Genomic DNA, 10,581 nt, shown 5'->3' on the forward strand with positions numbered 1-10,581 from the left:
ATCCTTCCACAAGCTTCCCACAATAAGTTGGGTGAATTTTGGCCTCCTGACGTAACTGAGTCAGGTTTGTAGGCCTCCTTGCTCGCACATGCTTTCTTCAGTTCTGTCCACAAATCTTCTATAGGATTGAGGTCAAGGCTTTGTGATGACCACTCCAATACCTTGACTTTGTTGTCCTTAAGCCATTTTGCCACAACTTTGGAAGTATGCTTGGGGTCGTGGTCTATTTGGAGAACCCATTTGCGACCAAGCTTTAACTTCCTGACAGATGTCTTGAGATGTTGCTTCACTATATCCACAATTTGCCTGCCTCATGATGCCATCTAAGTGCACCAGCCCCTCCATTGAAGTGCACCAGCCCCTCCATGCAGCAAAGCACCCCCACAACATGATGCTGCCACCCCCGTGCTTCACGGTTGGGATGGTGTTCTTCGGCTTGCAAGCCTCCCTATTTCCTCCAAACATAACAAATGGTCATTATGGCCAAACAGTTCTATTTTTGTCTCATCAGACCAGAGGACATTTCTCCAAAAAGTGTGATCTTTGTCCCCATGTGCAGTTGCAAACCGTAGTCTGGCTTTTTTTATGGCGGATTTGGAGCAGTGGCTTCTTCCTTGCTGAGCGGCCTTTCAGGTTATGTCGGTATAGGACTTGTTTTACTGTGGATATAGATACTTTTGTACCCGTTTCCTCCAGCATGTTCCCAAGGTCCTTTGCTGTTGTTCTGGGATTGATGTGCACTTTTTACATCAAAGTACATTCATCTCTAAGAGACAAAACTTGTCTCCTTTCTGAGCAGTATGACAGCTGTGTGGTCCCATGGTGTTTATACTTGCGTACTATTGTTTGTACAGATGAATGTGGTACTTTCAGGCATTTGGAAATTGCTCCCAAGGATGAACCCAACTTTTTTTTTCTGAGGTCTTGGCTGATTTCTTTTGATTGTCCCATAATGTCAAGCAAAGAGGCACTGAGTTTGAAGGTAGGCCTTGAAATACATCCGCAGATACACCTCCAATTGACTCAAATTCTGTAAATTTTTCTATCAGAAGCTTCTAAAGCCATAACATAATTTTCAGGAATTTCCCAAGCTGTTTAAAGGCACAGTCAACTTAGTGTATGTAAACTTCTGACCCACTGGAATTGTGATACAGTGAATTATAAGTGAAATAATCTGTCTGTAAACAATTGTTGGAAAAATGACTTGTGTCATACACAAAGTAGATGTCCTAACCGACTTGCCAAAACTATAGTTTGTTAATAAGACATTTTTTGAGTGGTTGAAAAATGAATTTTAATGACTCCAACCTGGGTGTAGTTCAACTTTTGACTTCAACTGTATATGCCAAATCATATTCAATAATCATTAGTCCCTTTAAACAGAGCTGAAACTCACATTGCACTATTTTTATTTTAGCAGGGAGTCACATTGAGATTAAAAATCAATTTTACAAGATTTACAAGATTTTACAGAATAATAAATACACACATGTATTTGTATAAAACAATAGAATTCAGCAAACAAAATAAACATATTTAATAAAACCAATCATATTCAACTACATAGAGGTTCTCAAATCAATAATGTAAACTGGCACCAGCACAACTAGCTGCAGTGAACTCTGCAGATTGTTCCACAAATTAGGGGCAAAAAAAAGAAAATAACTCAGATTTTCCCAAATCTGTGGAGACTGAAGGTATCTCTAGTGTTGCCCATTCCCGAGGACGGGTTTGGTAACTTATGATTCTTAACTTAATTAAGGAGGTTACATATGAAGGGAGTTTCTGTAAGATTGCTTTGTAAATAAATGAGAGAGTGCAGCTCTTCTTACAGAGGTCCATCCTGAAATTTTTACACAGACAAAGATTTGTCCTAAAATTGCCCCCTGTGATAAAACGTATTGCAGAATGGTGTACTGTGCCCAAGGGTTTCAAATCAAATCAAATTTTATTTTTAAAACAGATGTTGTGCCACATGTATGTAAACAATGTCACCAAAATCCAATACAGGGAGAAGCGTTGTTTGAACAATCTTTCTCCTATTTTCAATACTGAGGCATAATTTATTTATTTATATAATTTATTTTGATATAATAAATTAAAAAAAAGATCTTAGCTTATTAGTCAGATTCTCTATATGCATCAATCCAGACACCCAGGTACTTATATTGAGAAACAAGCTCAATTTGGGCTCCATTATTAGCGCACATGAACAGGTCCTCAGAGTCAACATTTTGTGACCTAGATAACAGCATGAGCTTGGTTTTACTTGTATTTAACACTAATTTAAGATCTGTAAGTGATTTCATGATGAAGTTCACAAATAGCCTGCTGCACTGGGTTGGCACAGGAATACTAAACTGTCATCTGCATATATATGAATGTTACAACAGTGTTTCCTATGTCATTAATATACAAGGTGAACAATAATGGACCCAAAATAGAACCCTGAAGAACACCTTTTTGAATATCAAGAAATTCCGATTCAACCCCATCTGTCAAGATGGCCTGAGTTATGTTGCTAAGATAATTCTGAAATCAAAAAGCAGGCTGTATATCCCAGGCCTATTCTTGATAACAGAATGATCAACCCTTTGACAGGTCAATGAACATGGCAGCACAGTTCTTTTTAGCATCCAAGGCATTGACAAGATCATTAACAACTAGCGTGATTGCTGTCGTAGTACTACGCCCAGGCCTAAACCCTGATTGGTTTATATTGAAAATACAGTTATCAGGTAAAAAGAAACAAAGTTGCACCTTAACCAAGATTTCAAGAATCTTAGCTACTGTGAACAAGGTAGTATTAAAATGGGGCGATAGTTGTCAAGATCATTTGTATGCCCACCCTTAGAGGGTGGCACATATCCGGATTTCCATGTTTTTGGAATACTTCTTGAAAACAATGTTAAATTAAAAATGTGAGCTACTGAGCTACACACTTAGGCCGGGATCCAAATGATCAGCCCCTGTGGATTTGTTTTGGTGTAATGTTAGCAAAACATCCAGGACTACTTTGTCAGTGAATTTCCAAAAATAAAACTCCTGACCAGCATTTCTAGTATCATTCAATAGATTTTCAACATCAACATCCAAACTACTCTTTTTTTAAGAGCTGTCTTTGAAATGCGTTCAAATATGTAGCCCGCAAAGATAAAATTGTGATTTAATGCATGACTGATATCAATTGTCAGTATTGGCCAGAATCTAAATGAATCTATTGGGGGAAGAGAAGAGGAGACAACTCTTCATTGATGTAACAGCTTTCCAAAATGTAGCACCCTGTACATTCAGATAATAATCTGATTTGGGACAATGGTCACCGGTCACTAATATCCAAAGCAAACACTCCACTCCTAGCATATTACTCGAGAGTATTTGTAAATATGAGGGCAATCGACGTTAATGTTGTAGGGTCCTTTAAGTTTGGATGAGTAGGCTTTGCAATCAGCTGGGTCAAATTTAGATTAGTCCACAACATCCTACATTCCCCATTGCAAGATTCAAATCTCTGGGGTTGTAAAAATTGCAATGAAAATCAGTGGAGTCACAGCTGATATTCCTTGGGATGACTGAGATGAAATGCTTGGGAGGAATGACGGGAGAGACACCTGGAACACTACTCTCTAGTGTCTGAAATTTTGGGACTAGTGTCGTCAGTGTCAGGTTTTAGAGGGTGTCTCAGTCCTGGCTCAATAGCCGTCCGGCTTCTCTGTAAAATTAGATAAACGATTCTATTTAAGCGGTATTAGAGAAAAAGCATTGCTATAAAAAATAAATAATTAACAGTAGGTAAAACGAGAGGCTGGAGACTTGCCTTAGCTATTCTGAGTAGTTCACAATCTATTACATAGATGGCAATAGCTTAGGACCACTCCTGGTTTGCCAAGATGACAATAAACCAATTTCAATATCAATAATCAAAATCCAAACCTTTGCAGAAACCTCCGCTAATGATTGGAAAAATGGACCAATCACCCATAGATCTGAAGACCCAAGAACCCATAGGAAATACATTTGCAAGAGTTGCATTTGACAGGTTCGTGGGGTCCAGTATCAGCTCTAGAACTGCCACCTGGGGAGGAGAAGACAGAACACGAATGCATTCTGCTTTATCCAGCCAAATCTCCACGTAAGCAGCATCAAATTACAAGAATCCATTGGTGCACTTTCAAAAAAAAGCAAACCAATTGTTTTACCTCTGAGATGTTTAAAAAGTCTTTGAGATCAGAATAGGTTGTGTAGTTGGATTATGGACCCAGGTTGATTATAAGCTAGTCAGCCACATTGCACATTTCCTGCTTGTAGCGGCATTCCTCCTCTTCCGAGGAGGATCGGAGGACCAATGCGCAGCGTGGTAAGTGTCCATAACGTTTATTTAAAGACATAAACTGAACACTCCAAAACAATAAACGTGAAACCGAAACAGTACCGTGTGGCAACAAACACACACACGGAAAACAAACACCCACAAACCAAAAGTGAAACCCAGGCTACCTGAGCATGATTCTCAATCAGAGACAACTAACGACACCTGCCTCTGATTGAGAACCATACTAGGCTGAACTCAAAACCCCAACATAGAAAAACAAACATAGACTGCCCACCTCAACTCACGCCCTGACCATACTAAATAAAGACAAAACAAAGGAAATAAAGGTCAGAACGTGACACTGCTGGTAAACTAAAAGACATGAATGGTGATTTAGATTTTTTTAAATATGGAGTAGCATACATGGATTTCTTTAGACAAGGAAGCAACATGTCAACTGTCCGCTACAACAGAAGACAGACAACGTGAACAGATATCACCAGGTATTTCAGCAGGGCTCTTGTGATTCCTTGTCTTCTACACAGAAGTTCTATGCTGTAAATGGGTAAAAAAAAATATATATATATATATATATATATATATATATATATATATATATATATATATATATACTTGACATTTGCAATAATCCATGGCTAATTTTAATAGGAAGTTGCCCCTACTCACACAACCTGGACTAGATGTAAAATAGTGAATGTAAATCCGGGACACTCAAAGTAGTATGTTACCAATGGTGTGGCTACATAAAACAGAAAGTTACTTAAAAGGCAAAAAAATAAAGTATGGTGGTTGGTGCGGGTGGATGAACGCTAAAATGTCTTACTCACGTCGGCCACGGTGAATGAGAGCACACAGTCCTTGGGAGCGGGCTGCGTCGGTGCCACTGTGTTATCCTCAAAGCGAGCGAAGCGGTTTAGCTTGTCCTGGGACAAGATGGTGTCCGAGACGCGCCTAGTTTTCCCTTTGCAATCTGTGATTGGGCTCTTGAGTGGCGCAGTGGTATAAGGCACTGCATTAGCGTCACTACAGACCCTGGTTCGATTCCAGGCTGTATCACAACCGGCCATGATTGGGAGTCCCATAGGGCGGTGCACAATTAGCCCAGCGTCCTCCTGGTTTGGCCGGTGTAGGCTGTCATTGTAAATGAGAAATTGTCTTTAACTGACTTGCCTAGTTAAGTAAAAAATCATCTGTAGAACCTGACACATACGTCTCGTGTCTGAGCCGTTGAAATGTGACTCCACTTTGTTTCTCTACTCTTTGCAATTGCAATTCGTAACATGTCATACGAAATGGATGATGGGACATCTACAAGTGAATTACATACCATACGAAAAGTAACATGTCTTCAAACCATGCAAGTAAGGATTTCCAACTGTGGGAATTGAAGGCTGATGGTAAACGTCCAATTCATCACATTGTTAATGACTGAATGGATGTCAGGAATCTGTTTAAACACCAGAGGTCATCAGCACAACTCATCATGGCTTTGCCACTGATAAATTAAAGTACAAGATTGATAGGTTGCTCATTTGGTGTCTTTCACTTTCCACCAAGGAAGACACAGGGGAGACACAGGGGATTGCTATTTGTCAAGTTGAAAGCATGCAGTCACCCCCCCCCCACCCCCCTCTCCCCTTCCTCCAAAATGCATTAGCTCTTCCTTTGCGTTCAGTTGCGTCAGAAACTCACCAATATTTTTTGAAAGACTCCTTTCTCCATCCGCTCAAAACAGAATGTTCAGGTCATCTTGTGTCATTCAATGTTCCAGAGTTCAATGTCATCTCTGTCATTCAATGTTATCTGTGTCATTCAATGTTCCAGAGTTCAATGTCATCTGTGTCATGCAATGTTATCTGTGTCATTCAATGTTATCTGTCATTCAATGTTATCTGTGTCATTCAATGTTCCAGAGTTCAATGTCATCTGTATCATTCAATGTTCCAGAGTTCAATGTCAACTGTGCCATTTTGGTTGAGGTTAGCAGCGACAATGATTCCTTCTACAAATAAAACTGGAAAGAAAAAATAAAGTGGCGCATGTCAGTGAGTTGCACAGCAATGTTATTGAGGGGATAACCATCCGGACAAAACACTTAGGCCACTTACGCTCGAGAAGCCGGGATTGAGGTCGTGTAACTCATGCAGTTCTGCAAAAACAGAAAAGATGCCAAAGTTCCTCAGGAGCCAGTCAGTGCTTCCACTGGTGTTCGAGACAGATGGGATCTGAAACTAAATCATTTAAATCCCCCTAAGCAGATGACTTGAGTGGATTGGCCCAGAGAAGTGTGGATGTTTCTGCTTTCCAGAATCATTTATTACCCAATGAGTCATTTCTCTAAAGGAATGGATGAAATGAGTGAATATCACTCTGTTGTTCTGTCCATGGAGGCTGACTGGTTGCTTAGAGCATCAACACGGAGACAGAGAACAGAGCCTATGTTACCTTAACTTCTTATTCAATTGTAGGCATGTCACCCATTGCATTGAAGATGGCACTGGGTATCATGGCATTACATGCACAATTGGGTAGGTCTGACAACTGAACTTCTTGGATCTGAGACAGAATGGATATTCCCGAATGGAGATTCCAAGAATGGTTGGAGCTTCTTCTGGATCCACTTGTCAACAAAACCAGCGTCGTTCCGCTGTGTCTTTTATGAAGTTGTTGATTTTGAGCTGTCCGATGGCATCAAGGACATGTGTTCTAGCTGGACTGCTGATGTTGGGCTTCTGGAAAGGTAGAAACAGTTCCCATTGACAAAGTCTACACATTGCCAACACTTTGTTCTGACTCTGGGATTAAACATACCATGCTGGAGTAATCCAGAAGAGCCTTATACAGAACAGAAGCTTCCACATCTCTGTTGAGATATTATTTTTTGCTTTCCAATTGGCATTTCAGCAGCATCGCTAAGTTGTCCGCTGAGAGACACGTTGTCTCAAAGAAAAGCAGGGTAGTGAACAAAATGAGACAACTGTGACATCAACACGAGAAACAACAAATAAGAGGAGAGAAATGTGGCCGTTGCTACAGACAACACTCCCTGATGCATTTAATAAAAAGCTTATTACTAAGGAACGGGCATATTCAGAGAAGTTAAAATTGTAAAGGGATTCAGAGGAATCGCCAGACAACAGGTGTTGCTCCCAGTTGTGAGCTGTAGGAAATGGTCATGAAAAATACATGTTCACAAATGATAACTCAGTAAGTCGCAATTTCTCACACCATGCACATTAATCAAGGAAGTACTGAACCCACCTGCTGATTCCAGCACAAAGTTGTTCCTCTAAAAAAAAAGAAAAGAGAACTACAAAAAACAAAACAATAGTTCTTTAGACACAAAACAAATTTCCAATCTGAAGGAAGATAATCTAAATGTCCCAGGTAGCATCTTTGTACAGATATCTGAACAACGCAGATATCTGATGTATGGGCCCTTCCATGTAAACAAGTGTCTAATTTGAATAAGATCCCATTCAGGGAGTACTTTACCACAACAAAAGGTGGAGGCCTTGAGCAACCTTTGAGAACGATAGTTGAAATAAGGACATTCTAATAACAGGAAGACTTCTGAGAAAACAACATTTAAAACAAAAAACGACTGACCGTTTTAGTGACACCCCAGTGTAGCTCCATCGTTGGGCTACTGGAATTATTAGCAGTTGGTTGTGTTCAGTTTTTAAAAATCAGCTGCCTAATGGAGCAACCGCAGAGCAAGCTCAACTTGCCTGATGCCACAATTGCCATATATTGTCAACCTTTCACCAGAAATATCAGTTTCAGGCTTAATGTAGCTCTCAAGAACCCAAGTGGGCTATAACCAGTTCACAGCCTGCGGGGTTCTCAGCTGGTAGGCCTACTAATCACAGCTGGCTCCCTCGTGAATAGAATCCTGACACTCTGTTTAATCCCATCCCGCTGACTAAAATGCAAATACGTCTCACTTCCAATAGGCCTACAGTTTTGGAAACATTTGGGATTTAACACTCATATAAGCAAGAACAAAATTTGTCTAGTACAAAATATATACTTACTGTGTTGCAGTTTAGCAAAGTTACACCCGGACATTTTCACACGTAGCCTCGGGTACGACATGTCCTCTCACCTTGTCATATAGCGCAATGTGTTTTATGAATGAACATTTCCTCTGCATGCTGGGGCTGGGCACAGGCTAGCATCACAATGTTCAAAACCATACACAAGAAAACTTCATCCTAGCATATAGCCCAGGCGTGTCAAACTCATTCCATGGAGGGCCTAATGCCTGTGGGTTATGGTTTTTCCATTCAATTAAGACCTAGACAACAAGGTGAAGGGAGTTATTTACTAATTAATGACCTTATTTCATCAAGCAAGTACAAGGGAGGAGCCAAAAATCCACAGACACTTGGCCCTTGGTGGAATGAGTTTGACGTGATTTAGCTGTCTTGAGTTTTGGCATGTCGTGAAGAAGGAAGCCTGTTTCCTCTGAAAATGCTGATGAAACATAATGAATACAAACACAGAATACGAAGATAAAGAAATTCCTATTGACAAAAAAAAAAAAAAAAGCCAGAATAGATATAGAGATCGTCACTAACGCTAATTTGTCTAGAATTTGATATGATAGTTACGTACTGTACTGTACAGTAGAGCATTGTTATGTGGTACACTACTTAACAGTTTGCAAATGTAGAATATTTACACATAAACTCACAATGGAAAAGATGAATTAGCAACATGATTAACGGGTATAACAATATGTAGATAAAAGATTCCTTCAAATAAAGGGTTACCATCATTTGTGTATGTACATGAAAAATAACCTCAATCCCCTAGTGTACAACTCTAGTGTGGTGCTAGTTACTGGCCTATTGGTTATTGGTACATACGTTGTGTTATTCAAGATATTTTATCATGATTACAATTATTTTTAGAAAGTGTTTGCGAATTTGACCAAAGCAATAATGCCCACAAAAACTCCCCAAAAGCCATTACAATACACAACCGGCCTACACACTTGCTTCAACCTACACATTTCACTGAAATTAGTTTTTTCCACAAACAAATATATATGTATATAGTTTTGTTGTAGTCAAATCGTTTGACTGACACTGAAAAACTTATTTAATTAGTGTTTTATTTGTTTATTTTTTATTAGACACTAACAGTTCATTCAACTTTCAAGCTAAATGTAAAAAGTGTACCAAGTTACAGGGTCTGACTTGTGGTGGTGTCCAACTTAACTTGGGGTGGAAGACACCTGGCTGTGTCACGCATGGGTAGCAGGGTAGTGGTTAGAGTGTAGAGGTGGCAGGTACCCTAGTGGTTAGAGTGTAGAGGTGGCAGGGTAGCCTAGTGGTTAGAGCGTTGGACTAGAAACCGGAAGGTTGCAAGTTCAAACCCCCGAGCTGACAAGGTACAAATCTGTCGTTCTGCCCCTGAACAGGCAGTTAACCCACTGTTCTTAGGCCGTCATTGAAAATAAGTGACTTGACTTAACTGACTTGCCTAGTTAAATAAAGGTAAAAATGGCGTCAGGTTACACTGTTTCCTCCTGTTAATAACTGCTTTGCATTTGATCATAATTCCGGTGCTCTGTAATGACATGTTTTTCAGTGATTGGGGCTTAAGGGACGCTGGCATGATCCTCAAACAACTGCACATCAATGGTCAACTTGGATCATGGTCAACTTGCGGCCAGCTGGAAGTCCTTCCAAATCCTTCTATAAAATACCACATTTTCACACAAAAAAAAAGTGTTTCTATTTTATTTTAGCTAGATATGTATTCCATCAGAACAGCTCATACAAATGATTAAATCCCTTGTTGTGTCAGAAGAAGAATTTACGCTAGTAATGTAGGCCAGCAGTCTACGAACTGCCCTGGTTACCCCAGATGAAGTATCAGACTCATCGTAACTCTACAAACTGCCCTGGTTACCCCAGATAAAGTATCAGACTCATCGTAACTCTACAAACTGCCCTGGTTACCCCAGATGAAGTATCAGACTCATTGTAACTCTACAAACTGCCCTGGTTACCCCAGATAAAATATCAGACTCATCGTAACTCTACAAACTGCCCTAGTTACCCCAGATGAAGTATCAGACTCATCGTAACACTACAAACTGCCCTGGTTACCCCAGATGAAGTATCAGACTCATCGTAACTCTACAAACTGCCCTGGTTACCCCAGATAAAGCATCAGGCTCATCGTAACTCTACAAACTGCCCTGGTTACCCCAGATAAAGTATCAGACTCAT

The 10,581-nt window shown here is 40.0% G+C and overlaps 1 long non-coding RNA gene across 1 annotated transcript; it reads right to left on the reverse strand.

Moving 5' to 3' along the window:
* Window positions 1-1,300: 1,300 nt before the first annotated feature.
* On the reverse strand, window positions 1,301-4,441 carry LOC118944315. The gene is made up of 3 exons (XR_005039550.1): window positions 4,200-4,441; window positions 3,934-4,075; window positions 1,301-3,712 (listed from the first exon to the last, which is right to left on the reverse strand). It is a non-coding gene; the product is annotated as an uncharacterized LOC118944315 (long non-coding RNA).
* Window positions 4,442-10,581: the final 6,140 nt, after the last annotated feature.

Source organism: Oncorhynchus mykiss, chromosome 25 (genome assembly GCF_013265735.2).
Source record: "Oncorhynchus mykiss isolate Arlee chromosome 25, USDA_OmykA_1.1, whole genome shotgun sequence".
Lineage (NCBI taxonomy): Eukaryota > Metazoa > Chordata > Actinopteri > Salmoniformes > Salmonidae > Oncorhynchus > Oncorhynchus mykiss.